This window comes from Notamacropus eugenii, chromosome 4, assembly GCF_028372415.1.
Source record: "Notamacropus eugenii isolate mMacEug1 chromosome 4, mMacEug1.pri_v2, whole genome shotgun sequence".
Classification (NCBI taxonomy): domain Eukaryota; kingdom Metazoa; phylum Chordata; class Mammalia; order Diprotodontia; family Macropodidae; genus Notamacropus; species Notamacropus eugenii.
This window is the reverse complement of record NC_092875.1, coordinates 117,649,655-117,669,021: the sequence shown is the minus strand read 5'-3', so window position 1 is coordinate 117,669,021 and position 19,367 is coordinate 117,649,655.

Below are 19,367 nucleotides of genomic sequence, written 5' to 3'. Positions count from 1 at the left end.
CTGCCAACTCCTCTGTAGTTTGGAATTTTCTGTAGAGCCAAATAAATGACCTATAGTAGATGAGCCAGTAACTGGAATGGTGCTGAAGTAGACGGGGAGCAAGAATCAGAATGATTTCAGATCTCAAAGGTGACACACAGGTTTTTGCATGATGTACTTGAAATAGAGTTTCCTAAGCAAAGGTGACTGACCATAGACCTTGATGGGGATCATGAATACAATCAGAGATCATAGGCCTAATGTCCATTTAAGTGAAACTTGAAGATCACAGAAAGTGGGATTTAGAGCTAGAAGTAACCATTGACAACAATTAGGCTTTCACTTTACAGATGTGGAAATTGAGGTGCAAATACTTAAATACTACCAAGTCCTATGTGTTGTTCAAAGATAAAAAAGGATAATAATTCTCAGCATGGAAAGAAGGGGACATATCAATAATATAAAAGCAGTATGAAACTCAAAAAGAAGTGAACTTCAAAGAATATGTATAATACCCTCTATGGTGAGTCAACCAATAAACATTTATTAAACATTTTGCAATATGCCAAGCACTTTGCTATGTATTGTAAGTACTCAGGGAGTACAAATTGACAGATATCTGGCAGTATGTCAAGGCACTTGTGTCTTGGAATAGAAGTGTGTCAAGACACGTTTTTAGTTAAGATGATGACATAAAGTTCACAGGAAAGGCCAGAAAATATCCAAAAAGTATCCTAGATAATGCAATGATAATGAAAATAGAAAAAAAGAAGTAATTTCCTACATTCAGTAGGGAGCCACAGAAAAAGAAGCTAGTTAAGGCTAAAAGAGACATCTTATCAGAGAAGCTGACATAAATTCCTGTAAATGGAGCAGAAATCAGTAGAAGTTGGAATGGGGGCTACACTAGGCAAGTCAGTATAAGCTCCTGTATATAAACTTGAAGCTTGCTAGCTCTCTGAGAATAGAGGTTGCAAGCTTGAGTGGGCTCTAGTTATCATGGATCTTAAGTCAGATATCAGCTCTAGACTGTCAGAAAAAAATTAGGAGACACAGATGATCTCAACAGATCACTGTGTAGGAAGACAGGGTTCAGTTATTTCCCTTGGGTACTCAGAACCACAGCAGAAAAAAAGCCAACTTAGTCAACTAGAATTTACTAAGCACCTGCTGTGAGCCCAACACTATGTGAGGCACTGTAGACACAAAGAAAAGCAAAAGACAGTCCCTCCTCTCAAGGAGCTCACAGTTTAATGGGACAAACAACATGTAAGTAGCAATGTACAAATAAGCTCTTTAAAGGACAAATTGGAGATTTTAAAAAAGGAAGGAATTAGTATTGAGGGGAACTGAGAGAGGCTGCTTGTAGAAGGTGGACTGTTAGCCAGGATTTGAAGGAAGCCAGGGAAGCTAGGAAGTAGGGATGAAGAGGAAGAGAGTTCCAGACCTGGGAAACAACCAATGAAAATACTCAAAGTTGAGAGATGCATCGTCTTATGTGAGGAACAGGAGGGGTGTGAGGATTATTGGATTGTGGAGTCCATGGGGAGGGTGTAAGGTATAAGAAGACTGGAGGGAGGAAGAAATAATAGAGTGCTTTATTAGCCGAACAGAGAATTTTGAATTTGTTTCTATAGGCAAGAGTGTACCATTGCAGTTGATTAAATGGTTGTTACTCTTTGTCCTTCATTTTCAAAGAGGAATGATGACATCATAGGGTAACCTTGATTTGTTGGTGAATTGGATTTTAGTGAGTCAGAGTGGCACAAAAGGATCAGCCTCACTCTCTCTTTCAGAGTCTTTGAAGTCCAGTGTTAAGACAAAAGTTAAGGTGACTTGCAATGGCCCAGGATGTAGTGGATGACCTTAGTAGTGGATGACTCTAAGTGTTCCCCAGTGCCTGCTTCAACCACCTTCATGGCCATTGGAAAAAATTGCTCTCATTTACCCATTCCATGAGGAAAAATCTTCATGTTTGCGGAAGATACCCCTGTAACTTAAAAATGAATTTGAGGCCTTTTGCTTACCCTCAACTTGGTTTAACCAATTTGTCTAGATAGAATGTGGCTGCTGCAGATACTATGCTTCTTGGAGCCATGGGTCAGAGTGAGATCATCAATACATTCTCAGGAACACTCAGAATAATTTAGCTACTGATGAGATGATTAGAGGCAGGTAGATGGCAGAGTAGATGAAAAACATTGGACTTGAGTACAAATCTGCCTCAGGATTCCACTAGCTGTGTGACCCTAGGCAACTCACTTAACCCTATTTGCCTCAGTTTCCTCATCTATAAAATAAGCTAGAGAAGGGAGTGGCAGATCATTTCATAATCTTTGCCAAGAAATCCCCAAAGGATTTCATGAGGAGACAAACATGACAGAAATGACTGAACAATAACAACTATCTATCTTCCAAGATAATCACAAAGATCAAATGGAATAATATTATAAAACACTTTGTAAACCTTAAAGGGCTATAAAATTATTATTTATTATTATTATAAGAAATCAGTGACAGCTAGCACAGATGGATACTCTGGCATAGTGGAGAGTATTGACACTAAAACCAGGAAGACTCAGTTTCAATTTTGTCTTTGGCAGCTATTGGCTGTGTGGCCCTAGGAAAAATATTTAAATTTCTCAGTGCCCTAAACCAAGGGTGTCAAAATTAGGCCCTTTCTTCCTACAAAACTGTCAGGCCCAAACAAGATATAAATATAATTAGGGAAGTGTTAAAATAAATGAAAGTATAGTACAACTTAGATAATGAAAATTTGTGATTTTCTAAGTCAATAAAGGGCCAGCAGGGATCCATGTCTATTTGAGTATGACACCACTATTCTAAAGCACTCTAAGTTGCAAAGTTGACGCTGGTCCTTGTAAGTAGAATGAGTTTTCTTCTCTAGAAGATGTCACATGTATCAATGACTTCACAGGTCCCCAAATCTCTAAGAGTCCAGTTCAGACAACTTGTGGTACAATGGAAAGAACTCTAACTTAAAATGAGAGAGCTTTATCAAGGAGAAAATGGAGTAGGGAGAGACCCAAGGCAGTTAGACCAACCAGAAGATTATTGCTATAATCCAGGCTTGAGGTGATAAATGTCTGTATCTCATCAAATCCTGTCTGTACTGATTATGGTCAGTGTGATCTTAAAATACGTCACTTCAGTTTTTTCAACTGGAAAGATTAGGGGACTAGATGGCATCTGGTCCTTTTTACCTCTAAATCATAATTATAGGGTCATAATCTCATGAACCCAATAGAAAGGTGCTCATAATGGGTTATGATAGGGCCATAAGTGATGCTGTCAGTACCAGGGAGGTCAAAGATAAAGGAAGTAAAAGATGATCCATGTAGAATAAATACAAGAAGATCCTGAGACATGTTGCTGGTAAGGAAAAGAATCTGTAGGTGGGCTAGAATAGAATGACACCTCTTGAGTTAAGAAGAAAATGTGATCCAACTAAGCTATAAAATTTGTCTGGGGCTATAAGTGTCATGTAAAACTCACAGAAAGTTTCAGATATTGGTTGTGTGGTGACTAGGAACTCTGAGTGATGGATGACTCAATGTGAATGATGACAGACAATTAATTAGAACCTGTCTGAAGAGGTTTGTAGAAAGGATTCCAAGGTGAGAGAACTATGGGATTACAAAGGCTTCATGAATATTTTCTCCCAGTCTATAGGTAAAAACAGAAAGAGTGAGAACTTGCATTCTGATTATTATTGACAAGAGTATTCTCATTTGATGAATAGATAACAAAAATATTTTCACTGCTGTTTTCACTCAATGCTTTTACTATTTAATCTGCTAGTAGGGCAATCATTGAATATCTTTACCCAAGTTATTTGTGGAAGTTACCTGTCTCCAATTGGGTAAGAAAATAAAAATACAATTTACCAAAGAACTCTCCTTCTGATATGAACCTTTGTCTATAATAAGATAGTTCTAGATGGCACATCAGCAACATAAAGATATTTAAATAAAATGTGAAATCTTCCTACGTGACTCCTTCAACTTATGAGCAGTAACAGCAATGCATCATAAATAATAAATGTTCAGTGATTCTCCTGTTGTTGAAAGCTTCTGTAGTCTCAACTGTGATAATAAGAGCATGTTGAAGGTACGACAGAGGCACATGAAAGAAATTAGACAGTTAATTACATAAGTGTTCTATCTTTTGTTCTCCCTAGATTCAGTTCTCCAGGATCCTTTGCATGTTTTTGAACTCCCTCTGTTTATGGAGACTGAAGTCTTGAGAACTGAAGAAGTGATTGAGGTCACAAAACTAAGAAGAAACAGATCTTGGACAGGAATTCAGGTCTTTTGAAATCAAGTTGAATACACAATTTGATAGATACAGATGAGAATTAAAAATGCTTGATCTAGTAGTAATCTTAGACCACTTAATTCCTTAGAATTTGAAGAGTTTATAGATCATCTAATCTAATCCATATCCTAACTGCAACACCCACAGCCACAGCCACACAAACACAGTACACATACATAGATATATATTTTGCAGGTGAGGAATCTGAAATGTATAACTTGTCTAATATCCAACCACCAGGTAGCAACAGAATTAGGATAGAATACAAGTGTTCTTATCTAAAGTTTAGGTTTTCCATTATTACATAATGATGCTGGAGTAGGATAGAGTAGATGAGGAGGATGAGATGGAGAGATGCTGAGAAAAATGTTGTTGGCCAAAAAGAATTGGGGACTTTGGGAAATGGATTTTTACAAAATTAAATCCACTCGCATATCTTGAGATTTATTCTAGGGCTAAAGTCAGCATTTTCATCTTTTAACCATGGCAATTGCTTGAAATCCATACATCAATCAATACTATAAATATCATATTTAAATAATCTTATTCTTTTGCTCTTTTCTTTTAGAGACCCGATTATTGTATCTTGGGTACAATTCTTAATTCTGGAAGTGGCAGAGCAGGAAGCATCCTACACCTCCTGTCAGGAGCACTAGAAATCAGAATCAGGAGCAAATAGAGCCTGATATTATCATCCAAAATCAAAGGAGGAGAGAGAGCTTGCTTTGAACACAAAGTAAAAAATCACAAATTTGGGCCAGAGATATGAAGAACAAACAAAGATAAATAAAAGGATTGCAAATAATGACATGAATCTCTATCAATTATATTTTCTTTAAAAAATCCATACTGTTTAATTCAACAAATTTTTTCCAAACACTACCTGCCATATTAAGGAAGAGTTTATTTCTATTCTTTTGAATAATTTTTTTAAACATAAAATGCTATTATATTTTGTCAAAGACAATTTATGCACCAATTGATATGATTGTTCTATTTTTGTTATTAATATTGTTTATTATAATTATACTTTTACTAGTGTTAAACCAACTCTGAAATTCTAATATAAATTCAACCTGGTCATATTGTATATTTTTAATATGTTAAAACCTCTGTGTTCACAAAATATTGTACTCAATGTTTTAAAATTTGTTACATCCTTTTTCTGTTTTCTCTCTCTTTGGTTTAGTTATTAGGATATCAATCTAATAGGATAGCTATTTATCTAATACAGGGAGTTCGATAGAATTCCATATTTCCCTTTCTTTGAAAACAATTTATATGACATTGAGATTAATTCTTCTTTGAATATCTCGTTGATAGAATAGAATACATGTATGATTCCATCCAGTTCTGTTTCCCACCTCCAACCCCCACCATAGTCATACCTTTATGGCATGTTGAGTTACTTTTCCTAATATAGGATTATTTAAATTATCTGTTTCTTGTTTTGTTAATATGGATATTTTGAATTTTTATAAATATTCATTTTGTGAATTTCATTTCATTCTGCTGGCATGTAATGGGACAGAATAATCTCTAATAATTTATTTTATTTTGTCTTTGTTTCCTATAATTTCCCCCTTATTTCCTTCTTAATATTGGCAATGCAATTTTCTGCTCTCTCCTTCCCTTTTTAAAAATCAAATTGGCTAATTGTGGGGGTGAGAGTCTAGATGGCAGAGAAAAGGCAAAGATTCATCTGAGTTCTCCCAAATTTCCCTCCAAATAAATACTGCTTGGAGGGGCATTCTGTAGTGGCAGAGTTCACAGAAGGATGGGGTAGAAAAAATTCCAGTCCAAGAGAACCTAAAAGGTTGGCAGGAAAGTTCACTCACATCAGGGTGACAGTAGAGCACAGTCTAGTGCAGGCCACCCTAGCACAGACCATGCCTCAGGAGCAGGCCTTGGGAGTGACTGAAACAGCAGCAGAAGCAGCAGCTTCTGAGTTCTCAGCCCTCAAGTAGTAGGGGGGTCAGACAACTGGTCAGAAAATGATTACAGTAGTCTCTTTGCTGGTACTGGTGGCAGGACTCTATTGCATTGCCCATACTTGAATCTAATTCACAATCCTGGGTGACAATCCTAGGGCAAGGAGAAGCACTAGCACACAAGAGCTTATAGCTGCAGGGAAGTAGGGACTAAGTCACAGTTGCAGAGCAGAAAAAATGCTTGTGGTCACTCCAGTCTAGAGCAAAGGCCAAGAGCACATTTTTCCTTAGATCATACCATCTTGGAATAACTGAATACTTAAAGGTCCCTACAAATATCTCTGAAAGCAGGCATTAGGGTGAAGCCGAGATGGTGGAGTAAAACCAGAGACTTGTCTGAGCTCTCCCCAAAACCAACCAAATACCTGTAAAAATGACTCTAACCAAATTCTAGAGCTACAAAACCCACAAAATGACCGAGTGAAATGAATCCCTAGTCCAAGACAACCTGAAAAGTTGACAGGAAGTGTCTTTCACACTAGGTAGGAAGTACAGAGCAGTTCAACATGGGCTACACTGGCACAGATGTGACAGAGCAGGTCTTTGGAGACTGAATCATTGGCAACTGTGGTGGTTTCCAGACTTCTCAAGGCACAAACACCAAAAAGGTCAGCGAGAAAATTCTGTGGGACCTAGATGAAAGAGGAGGAGGAAGTCTGGCATTAGCCCAAGGGTGATGGATATTGAGGGGATGCCCATCAGTTGGGAGAATGGTTAAACAAGTTGTTCATAATTGTGATTGAATGATATTGTGCCAAAAGACATGATGAACAAGGATGCTATCAGAAAAGCATGGAAAAACTTACATGAACTGATGCAAAGGTAAATAAACAGAACTAGAACAGTGTTCACAGTAACAACATTTTATTATGATCAATTGTGAATGACTTACTTACTTTCAGCAATATAATGATCCTGGACAAGTCCAAAGGACTTATGAAAAATGCTATCCAAGTCCAGAACTGACAGAGTGTGAATGCAGATCACAGCAAACTTTTTCTTTACTTTTCATTTTCTTTTTTTAAAAGTTTATTTATTTAACTTTTAACGTTCATTTTCACAAAATTTTTGGTTCCAAATTTTCTCCCCATTTGTCCCCTCCCCCAACCCCAAAACACCGAGCATTCTAATTTCCTCTATCACCAATATGCCCTCTCTTCTATCATCCCTCTCTTCCCTTGTCCCTATCTTCTCTTTTGTCCTGTAGGGCCGGATAACTTTGTATACCCTATTGCCTGTATTTCTTATTTCCTAGTAGCAAGAACAGTACTCAACAGTTGTTCCTATAACTTTCAGTTCCAACTTCTCTTCATCCCTCTCTCCCCACTCATTCCCTTTGGGAAGGCAAGCAATTCAATATAGGCCATATCTGTGGAGTTTTGCAAATGACTTTCATAATAGTCGTGTTGTGTAAGACTAACTATATTACCCTCCATCCTATCCTGCTCCTCATTTCTTATATTCTCTCTTTTGACCTTGTCCTTCCCCAAGAGTGTTGACTTCAAATTGCTCCCTCCTCCCATTGCCCTCCCTTCCATCATCCCCCCCACCCTGCTTATCCCCTTATCCCCCACTTTCCTGTATTGTAAGATAGGTTTTCATACCAAAATGAGTGTGCATTTTATTCCTTCCTTTAGCTGAATGTGATGAAAGTAAGCTTTATGTTTTTTTCTCTCACCTCCCCCCTTTTCCCCTCCACTGAAAAGTCTTTTACTTGTCTCTTTTATGAGCGGTAATTTGCCCCATTCCATTTCTCCCTTTCTCCTCCCAATATATTTCTCTCTCACTGCTTAATTTCATTTTTTTAAGATATGGTCCCATCCTATTCCATTCACTCTATGCTCTCTATCTCTGTCTGTGCTTGTGCATGTGTGTGTGTGTGTGTCATCCCACCAACTACCCAGATACTGAAAAGTTTCAAGAGTTACAAATATTGTCTTACCATGTAGGAATGTAAACAGTTCAACTTTAGTAAAGTCCCTTATGACTTCTCTTTGCTGTTTACCTTTTCATGCTTCTCTTCATTCTTGTGTTTGAAGGTCAAATTTTCTTTTCAGCTCTGGTCTTGTCATCAAGAATGTTTGAAAGTCCTCTGTTTCATTGAAAGACCATTTTCCCCCTGAAGTATTATAGTCAGTTTGCCTGAGTAGGTGATTCTTGGTTTTAGTCCTAGTTCCTTTGACTTCTGGAATAGGATATTCCATGCCCTTCGATCCCTTAATGTAGAAGCTGCTAGATCTTGTGTTATCCTAATTGTATTTTCACAATACTTGAATTGTTTCTTTCTAGCTGCTTGCAATATTTTCTCCTTGACCTGAGAACTCTGGAATTTGGCCACAATGTTCCTAGGAGTTTCTCTTTTTGGATCTCTTTCAGATGGTGATCTGTGGATTCCTTGAATACTTATTTTGCCCTCTGGTTCTAGAATCTCAGGGCAGTTTTCCTTGATAATTGCATGAAAGATGAGGTCTAGGCTCTTTTTTTGATCATGGCTTTCAGGTAGGCCCATAATTTTTAAATTGTCTCTCCTGGATCTATTTTCCAGGTCAGTTGTTTTTCCTATGAGATATTTCACATTATCTTCCATTTTTTCATTCTTTTGGTTTTGTTTTGTGATTTCTTGGTTTCTCATAAAGTCCTTAGCCTCCATCTGTTCCATTCTAATTTTGAAAGAACTGTTTTCTTCAGTGAGCTTTTGAATCTCCTTTTCCATTTGGCTAATTCTGCTTTTGAAAGCATTCTTCTCCTCATTGGCTTTTTGACCCTCTTTTGCCAATTGAGTTAGCCTATTTTTCAAGGTGTTCTTTTCTTCAGAATTTTTTTGGGTCTCCTTTAGCAAGGTGTTGACCTGCTTTTCATGTTTTTCTTGCATCTCTCTCATTTCTCTTCCCAGTTTTTCCTCCACCTCTCTAACTTGATTTTCAAAATCCTTTTTGAGCTCTTCCATGGCCTGAGCCCATTGAGTGGGCTGGGATATAGAAGCCTTGACTTCTATGTCTTTGCCTGATGGTAAGCATTGTTCTTCCTCATCTGAAAGGAAGGGAGGAGATATCTGTTCACCAAGAAAGTAACCTTCTATGGTCTTATATTTTTTTCCCTTTTCTGGGCATTTTCCCAGTCAGTTACTTGATCTCTGAATATTCTCCTCACACCCACCTCGCCTCCAGATCCACCCAGCTAGTGCTTGGGGTCTGAGATTCCAATGATGCTTCCCAGCCTCAGGGCTTTTTGTGGGGGTGGGGCTGCTATTCTGTCTGAGATTCAGTTCAGGTGCTCAGGTGGGGGCAGGGCTGGCACAAGGGGCTCAGTTCCCTCAGGGGGTTTATGTGGAGACCTTCAACAATAGATCCTGGCTCCTGCCTGCTTTGGGAGCCCCTGTCTGCTGCTGCCTCCACTGCTGCCTCCTGAGGGGGCCTGAGTTATGGGGGACACCCCACTCCCCTCGGCAAGCCAAAGAGACTCTCTCACTGACCTTTGGTGTCTGTGGGTGGAGGGACCTGCATGGCTGCTGGAGATTCTGTCCCTGAAGCCTGCTCAGATCTGCTCCTCTCAGTGCTGTGCAGCCAAGGCAGCCCTGGGCTCTGCTCTGGGTCCAGGGTGCCACGGACCTTTCGTGTTGGTTTTTCAGGGCTCTCTGGAACAGAAATCTCCTCCACTCCATTGTTCTGTGGCTTCTGCTACTCCACAATTTGTTGGGAGTTCTTCTTTACAGGTATTTTATGGGTTGTGGGTTCAGAGCTAGCATATGTGTATCCTTCTACTCTGCCATCTTGGCTCCTCCCCCAACAATTGCTATTTAAACTCACTTTGAGACATCACAACCCAAACAATGACCAGCACAGAACACCCATTCAGTGGGTAAGTAAAGGCTAAGTAAAAACTGAGACCAAAAATGGCCTAGTTTAACTTCCCACAAGAGTCAATCTGGAAAGGAAAGACCCTCAGAGTTTCTGGCCAAAACAGAAACAATTGCTAATGACTTGATCTTACTCACATAGCTATTAAGTATCCAGGACAGGATTTGGATCCAGGTCTTTTAGATTCCAAGTCCAGAATGCTGTTATCATACAATGGGGAGGTGGTGGCAACAGTCCACTAGTCCAGAACACTTTTGATTGGCCAATGATAGGACCCAGCCCAAGTCTCACTTGCTCATTGTTTAGATTTTGATGCCTCAAATTAAGTGTAAAGAACAATTGTCTCTATTCTGGCAAGAAATCTTGAAGGTCTTCCCCTCTCAGACTGATTCTTTCCAGAAAGCAAACTAGGCCATCTTTTGGCTCAAATCTTTTTTTTTTTCTTTTCCATGTTTCTTTTTTTTTACTTGATTTAATTAATTTATTTATTTTTAGTTTTCAACATTCATCTTCATAAGATTTTGAGTTCCAAATTTTCTCCCCATCTCCCCCTTTCCCCACTCCAAAACATCATGCATTCTGATTACCCCTTCCCCCAATTTTCCTTCCCTTCTATCATATCCCTTCCTTCCCTTGTCCCCATCTTCTCTCTTTTTTTATATGGTAAGATAGATTTCTATACCCCATGACCTGTATTTCTTATTTCCCAGTAGCATGCATATTTTGGCTCAATTCTTACCTATTTTTAATCAATGAATGGGTGTTTCCTCAGAAAAACTGAGACCTGGGAAAGACCTTAGCTTAAAAAGGCCAAGATCTTCTACTGCGTTGGGGACCAAATTACTATGGCTCTCACCAGTTGGAGAAATTGAAGGAAAGATGACTGTTTAGTATGCAAATGTAATTATCAAGGTAGGTGGTAATGAGGGCCTAAGTTTGGGTGATAGTAGTGGGATGAGAAAGGAGACAATGATGAAGACACATTTTAGATATACAATTGATCAGGCCTGGTAACAGATTATACTGAAAGATTAAGAAGAGACAAGAGTCAAATATCACCAATACTGAAACCTCTAGCAAGCCTATACCACATACTTTAGAGCCTCACTTCACAAAGAGGTGACATAGTTCTTTTCAGATTAAAAATGGAGTATTGTGCTCAATTGTATCATATTTTACAATCTAGCCAAAGTTGCTGGAGATAACTCAGTTCTATAAAGATTTATCATCATGATGTATTATGATTATATCAAGAAGCCAGAGATATTTGTTTTAGGCCAGAGGCAATTTAAAGTAGACCTGATAACTGTCTTCCTGTATTTGAAATTCGGACATATGGAGAGAAAGTATGGATTTGTTGCTTGGTATTAGATGTTCAAATTAAAGCACCAGGCAAAAGTAAAATAGAGACAAACTTGGGCTCAATATAATGGATTAAATATTAATAATTGGAGCTGTTAACTGCCCATAAAATACCTGTAGAGAAAAGAACCACCGGCGAATTCTGGAGCAGCAGAAGCCACAGAATGGAGCGGATGAGATTTCTACTCCAGAGAGCATGAAAACCTCTCACAAAAGGTCCCTCGTGCCCCAGACCCAGAGCAGAGCCCAGCCCTGCCTCAGCAGCACAGCCCCGAAAGGAGAGGATCCGAGCAGGCTTCAGGGACGGGATCTCCAGCGGCCGCACGGGTCCCTCCACCCACAGCGGCCCTGCCCCAACCAAAAGTCCTGAGGCTGGGAAGCATCATTGGAATCTCAGACCCCAAGCACTAGCTGGGTGGATCTGGAGGCGAGGTGGGTGTGAGGAGAATATTCAGAGATCAAGTAACTGACTGGGAAAATGCCCAGAAAAGGGAAAAAAATATAAGACCATAGAAGGTTACTTTCTTGGTGAACAGATATCTCCTCCCTTCCTTTCAGATGAGGAAGAACAATGCTTACCATCAGGCAAAGACATAGAAGTCAAGGCTTCTATATCCCAGCCCACTCAATGGGCTCAGGCCATGGAAGAGCTCAAAAAGGATTTTGAAAATCAAGTTAGAGAGGTGGAGGAAAAACTGGGAAGAGAAATGAGAGAGATGCAAGAAAAACATGAAAAGCAGGTCAACACCTTGCTAAAGGAGACCCAAAAAAATTCTGAAGAAAAGAACACCTTGAAAAATAGGCTAACTCAATTGGCAAAAGAGGGTCAAAAAGCCAATGAGGAGAAGAATGCTTTCAAAAGCAGAATTAGCCAAATGGAAAAGGAGATTCAAAAGCTCACTGAAGAAAACAGTTCTTTCAAAATTAGAATGGAACAGATGGAGGCTAAGGACTTTATGAGAAACCAAGAAATCACAAAACAAAACCAAAAGAATGAAAAAATGGAAGATAATGTGAAATATCTCATAGGAAAAACAACTGACCTGGAAAATAGATCCAGGAGAGACAATTTAAAAATTATGGGCCTACCTGAAAGCCATGATCAAAAAAAGAGCCTAGACCTCATCTTTCATGCAATTATCAAGGAAAACTGCCCTGAGATTCTAGAACCAGAGGGCAAAATAAGTATTCAAGGAATCCACAGATCACCATCTGAAAGAGATCCAAAAAGAGAAACTCCTAGGAACATTGTGGCCAAATTCCAGAGTTCTCAGGTCAAGGAGAAAATATTGCAAGCAGCTAGAAAGAAACAATTCAAGTATTGTGAAAATACAATCAGGATAACACAAGATCTAGCAGCTTTTACATTATGGGATCGAAGGGCAAGGAATATGATATTCCAGAAATCAAAGGAACTAGGACTAAAACCAACAATCACCTATCCAGCAAAACTGAGTGTAATACTTTGGGGGAAAACATGGTCTTTCAATGAACTAGAGGACTTTCAAGCATTCTTGATGAAGAGACCAGAACTGAAAAGAAAATTTGACCTTCAAACACAAGAATGAAGAGAAGCATGAAAAGGTAAACAGCAAAGAGAAGTCATAAGGGACTTTACTAAAGTTGAACTGTTTACATTCCTACATGGTAAGACAATATTTGTAACTCTTGAAACTTTTCAGTATCTGGGTAGTTGGTGGGATTACACACACATATGCACACGCACACGCACAGACAGAGACAGAGAGCATAGAGTGAATGGAATAGGATGGGATCATATCTTAAAAAAATGAAATTAAGGGATGAGAGGGAAATATATTAGGAGGAGAAAGGGAGAAATGGAATCGGGCAAATTATCTCTCATAAAAGAGACAGGCAAAAAACTTTTTAGTGGAGGGAAAAAGAGGGGAGGTGAGAGAAAAACATGTAGTTTACTCTCATCACATTTGACTAAAGGAAGGAATAAAATGCACACTCATTTTGGTATGAAAGCCTATCTTACAAGACAGGAAAGTGGGGGATAAGGGGATAAGCAGGGTGGGGGGGATGATGGAAGGGAGGGCAATGGTAGGAGGGAGCAATTTGAAGTCAACACTCTTGGGGAGGGACAGGATCAAAAGAGAGAATAGAAGCAATTGGGGGCAGGATAGGATGGAGGGAAATATAGTTAGTCTTATACAACACAACTATTATGGAAGTCATTTGCAAAACTACTCAGATATGGCCTGTATTGAATTGTTTGCCTTCCAAAGGGAATGGGTAGGGAGGAAGGGATGAAGAGAAGTTGGAACTCAAAGTTATAGGAACAACTGTTGAGTACTGTTCTTGCTACTAGGAAATAAAAAATACAGGCAATGGGGTGTAGAAAGTTATCTGGTCTTACAGGACAAAGGAGAAGATGGGGACAAGGGAACCGAGGGATGATAGAAGAGGTGGCAGATTGGTGGTAGGGGCAATCAGAATGCTCGGTGTTTTGGGGTGGGGGAGGGGAGAAATGGGGAGAAAATTTGGAACCCAAAATTTTGTGAAAATGAATGTTAAAAGTTAAATAAATTAATTAAAAAAATTAAAATTAAAAAATAGCGATTGTTTCTGTTTTGGCCATAAACCCTGAGGGTCTTCCCCTCTTACATTGAATTTTTGGGGGCTTAGGAAGAAAAGACCTTTTTTGGGTCTTCTTTCTTACCTAGCCTTAATCATTGCATGGTTGTTGCCTCAGACAAACTGAGACCTGGGTAAGACCTTAGCTTAAAAAGGCCAAGGTCTCCAGCTGTATCTGGAGCCATCTCCAGTCATCCTGATCTGTATCTTGCCCCTGGACCCAGATGACTCTGGAGAAGAGAGTGAGGTTGGCAACTTTGTACAGCCCTGTCTCCCTTAAATCCAATTCTCCTGCAAGTAAAGGCATCACCTTCCAGATGTCATTGGCCCTCCTCAGTAATGAGGGAGAAACAACAAACAAATAATTATTAAGTATCTACTAAGTGCACAGTATTTATTCTGGTTTTCAGAATCATTTGACTAGTTGCTATAAGAGGAAATTCACTGCAAAAATACATTGAGAAGAGAGGATCAAATACAAATCACTTTGCAAACCTAAAAGTGCTAGCAATTAATACTTAGTATTAATTGCTATTATACATACCCAAATTAACTATAAAGGATGTATGAAGAAAGATGCTATCTGCAGCCAGAGAAAGAACTGATAACCAGAAGTATGTATAGAATAATTTTACATGTACACCTATTTGTGTCTAGTGGTTGCCATCTCTTGCAGCAGCGAAGAAAGAAAAGAAATCTACAAGATCATTTTGTTGCATATTTAAAAGGAATACCAAGTTGTACACAGCAGATTTAGAGTATTATATGTAATCATCATTTTTATTGTACTATGTTATAGAAATGCTTGACCCTTGCTTATTGCTTGTGATGGGAATATTGCTAATAAGCTCTGGATAGAGAATAGATTTGAAAATACTTAATAAGGTGAACTCAGCCAGCTCTACCCATAACTTAATAAGAAAGAAGAGGTGGAGTAGGTACCACAAATAGTGCTCATATGCTCTTTGTATGAAGAATTATGAAGCGTATATGACTATGTGTGTGCTTTATGCCAACCTGCATGTAGTTTAAATTCCATGCTGCTTAATTGTCTGGTCTTACACTATGTCAAAAAGGAAATATAGGTAGTGATAAACATATATAGTAGATTCAGTCTAGATCAAATATCTGATTCTTAATGTTTAAGATCAATCTTTTTCTTCTCTCTCCACTTCCCATTTCAGTAAAATTTCAGAATCATAGAATTTGATCATTGGATGGATTTTAACTCTTTTACCTCTAGAAATCCTCCCTTGGAATTCTGCTGTCCTGAGTCACTATTCCAAGTGGTGGGAGTTTTTTCCCCTCATCTATTTTCTCCTTGACCTCATCACAGACTTGCTACCTAGACCATGAATCTCCTCTTTGGGGTAAAGGAGTAGGGATGGGTGACTATAATAAAAAAGAGTTTTTTATCTGGAATAAGAGTCAGAGACCATGATTTTGGATCCTCTTATTTTATGTGTGGCCTTGGACAAATATTTTAAGCTATTCCTCAGTTTCTCATCTGTAAAATGAGAGGGGTTAGATTAAGTGATTCCTGAGGTCCCTTCCAGTTTTAAGTGCATGATCCTATGATTTCCAGAATTCTGCTCTGCTGCTTTACCAAGTCCACTCTTTCAGAAAGTCACCAGTCACACCTTACTTGGCTCTTTAATATTGGATCATCTTTTTGACAATCTGACCTGCAGCCTTGCCACTAAGACTAGATATCAAGTTGTGGATGTTTTAGTCATTTTATCTCCAGATCTTTTGCCCTTGATTCCCCTGTCATAACTGGTGGCAGCTTCATCTGGTTCATTATTTCAGATAGTACAGGTATTTTGCCTCAGCCCTTCCAGTTCTAGAGCTATGATTAAATCAGTTCTACCACTAGCTTTGGAAGTAGCTCATCCATCTATTGCCTTATGGACTTTCTTATCACAAGTAATATTTTAAAGTGCTCCATCCTTTGTAAGTGTTGACTACCTCATTAGAATATAAATCCACTGAGATTAGGGATTGTCTTTACTTTTGTAGTTACTTATGCAGTATTTAGAGAAAGAGGAGAAAAGACTCCATTAAATATCTACTATATTCTAGGCATTGGGTTTACCAACATGATCTCATTTGGTATTCACAATGACCCTTGTAGGTAGCTGTTATTAGTATCCCAGTTTTCCCGCTGAGGAAACAGAGTCAGAAAGAGATTAAATGACTTGCCCAGACAGAGATTAAATGAATGACACAGCTGTAAGGGTCTGAGGTTGGATTTGAATTCAAGTGTTACTGACTCCAGGCTCAGTGCTATTTCTACTGGATCACCCAGCTCCCTAGTATAGCTGTTTAATATAATACTTTGCACATGGAAGCATTTAGTAAGTCCATTCATTCATTCATGTAAGGTGTTATCTTGTCTAAATACTGGGGGAAAAACAAATCCTCAGTAAAGAATACTCTACAAATGGTCATTAAATTTTTTCTTGTAGACCTGAAAGGAGAACTAAGCATTCCTTAAGGGAGACTATTTATTTCCCTTTGAGATTGTTCTAATTGTGAGAATGTTTTCCCCTAAATTGAGCCTCAAATTTCCTCTTTCTAACTTCTGATAATTACTCTTAGTTTTGTCTGTGAATCCAAATAGAACAAGACTAATCCCTTTTTCTGTATAACAGCCTTTCAAGTAGTTTGTGACAGTTACCTTGTTCCCTTGATCCTTCACTTTCTCAGGCTAAATGCCTCCTTTCTCACATTAACAAAAAATTCCTCACATTTAGCTCCTCTGGATGTCTTCCAATTCATCAATTTTCTACCTAAAATGTTATCCCTGAAACACCAGAAATGTTCAGATGTATGTTGGCCAAGGAAGAGAACATCAGGCCTAACACTTCCTTATTCTTGAAAATTATGCCCCTCTTAATGTAGCCCAAGATGACATTACTTTCTTGGTTGATATATCCCGCTGTTGACTCGTCTTGAGTTTATTTCTCCAAACCCTTAGATTTTTTATTCTAGTCATTCAAATTCAATGAACTGTATTTTGTCTCAGCCACATCTGTCCATCTTTTCAATAACAGTTCTATGAGATATTTTATCAAATTACTGAAACCTAGGTCATTGATATGGATGGCATTCCTCTCATGTACCAGTTTAACAACCTTGTGTGAAAAGGAAATAGAGTTAGTCTGGCATGACCTATTCTTGATGATGTCATACTGTGTGTGTATGTGTGTGTGTGTGTGTGTGTGTGTGTGTGTGTGTGGTTTTGTGTGTGTGTGTGTGTGTGTGTATCACTGTTTTCTTTTCCAGATATTTTCTGACCATTACTTTAATAATATAATTAGAATTTTCACAGGTGGGAGAAGTGTAGCTTGTTGGTCTGTGGTTTTCAGATTACTGTCTATTTCTACTAACAAGCAAAGGTGTATGAAAAACTGATATAATTAAGTTAGATGTTAGATTAATTAAAGTTAGATATTAACTATTAAACTATTAACTATTAAAAATAAAGTTAGATATAAAATTAATTAAAGTTAGATATAGTTAAGTTAGATATGAGGACCGTACTGGTTTACAAAATCCTATGATTCCATGATTCTGATCTTTTTAACTTTATAATGTGCATTTCTTTTCCCAAGTTTATATTCCAAGTAAACTGGACTACTTTTTGTCCCTATCCTATTCTCATTCTTCCCTAGAAGCAGCACAACATATAGAGTGCTGGGACTGGAGTCAAGAAGACTTGAATTCAAATCAGGCCTGAGACATCAGCTATGTGACCCTGGGCAAATTACTTACCATCACCCTGCCTCAGTTTACCCAATTGCAAAATGAGGATCATAATATCACCTACCTCCCAGGCAGGTTGTGAGCATTGAATGAGATATTTACAAAATGCTTGATACAGAGTCTGAGACCTAGTAGGCACTTAATGAATGCTTGTTTTCTTCCTTGCTTCTCTGATCTGAATATCTTTCCTCATTCAATATTCACCCTTACCATGAATGGAATCTCATATGGGGAAGTCCCTCCCTGACTATAAGGTCATTGCTTTATTGATTTTACCAGACCTCTTGGACATTTTTTCTGCATTTATTATATTCTCCTTTGTATCTTTAAAAATGTTTTTTTTTTAATTTTTAATATGTTGACACTATTTAATAAAATATTCTTCCATCTCATACTCCAGCTCAATAGCATCCTCCTTCATAACAAAGAAATATAGATAAGTAAAACAAAACAATGCATTGATCATGCCTGGCAAAATCTTCATCATTCTATATGTAAATGGTCTATTCAGGGGTGGGGAACCTATGACTTCAAAGTCAAATATGACCCTCTTGGTTCTCCAGTGTAGACTTTTGACTGAATCCAAACTTACAGAACAAATCTCCTTAATGAAAGGATTTGTTCTGTAAAACTTGGACTCACTCAAAAGGCCATATGCTAGGACTTCAAAGGCCACATGCAATCTATCCCCTTTCCACTATGAGGAGGGCAGTATATTTCAACATTAGTCCTCTAAAATAAAAATTTCTCTTTTGTACCATGTCGTTGTTCACTGTAGCTGTTACTGTGCACAATGTTTTCTCATCTTCATTTTCAGCCATGTCTGACTTTTTGTGACTCCATTTGGAGTTTTCTTAACAAAGATGCTAGGCTGTTTTGTCATTTCCTTCTCCAACACATTTTATAGGAGAGAAATTGAGGTAAACAAGATTAAGTGACTTGCCCAGGGTATCACAGCTACTAAGGTCAGATTTGAACTCAGATCTTCTTGACTCCCAGCCTGACATTCTATCCATTGTGCCACCTAGCTGCCCTAGCACCAAAATAATTTATTTTTATGCTTGTTTTCTCTCTTAAAATTTTAACTGTCTTGAGAGCAGAGTCTATGTCATATATATTACTAGAAAAATATGTGAGTTGTTATTATGGGTATCCTCAATAGCTAGAACAGTTTCTTGCATTTGGTAGTTCATTAAATCATGGATTCAGAACTGGTAAGGTACTCAGAGGTCACTTATTTTATTTCAATTCCCTTTATGTTCCAAATAAGAAAACAGATCCAAAGGTCATTTAAACAATAAGAAGTAGATCCAATATTTAAATATGGGCCATCTGCCTTCAAATATGTGAAGATTTCCACTCTTATTTTCTGAATTTAAAATTCATTATGGCATAAAGGAAAGAGTCCTGAATTTGCAATCCAGATATCTAAGATCCATACAAAAGTATTTAAAGCAGCTTTTTTGTGGTG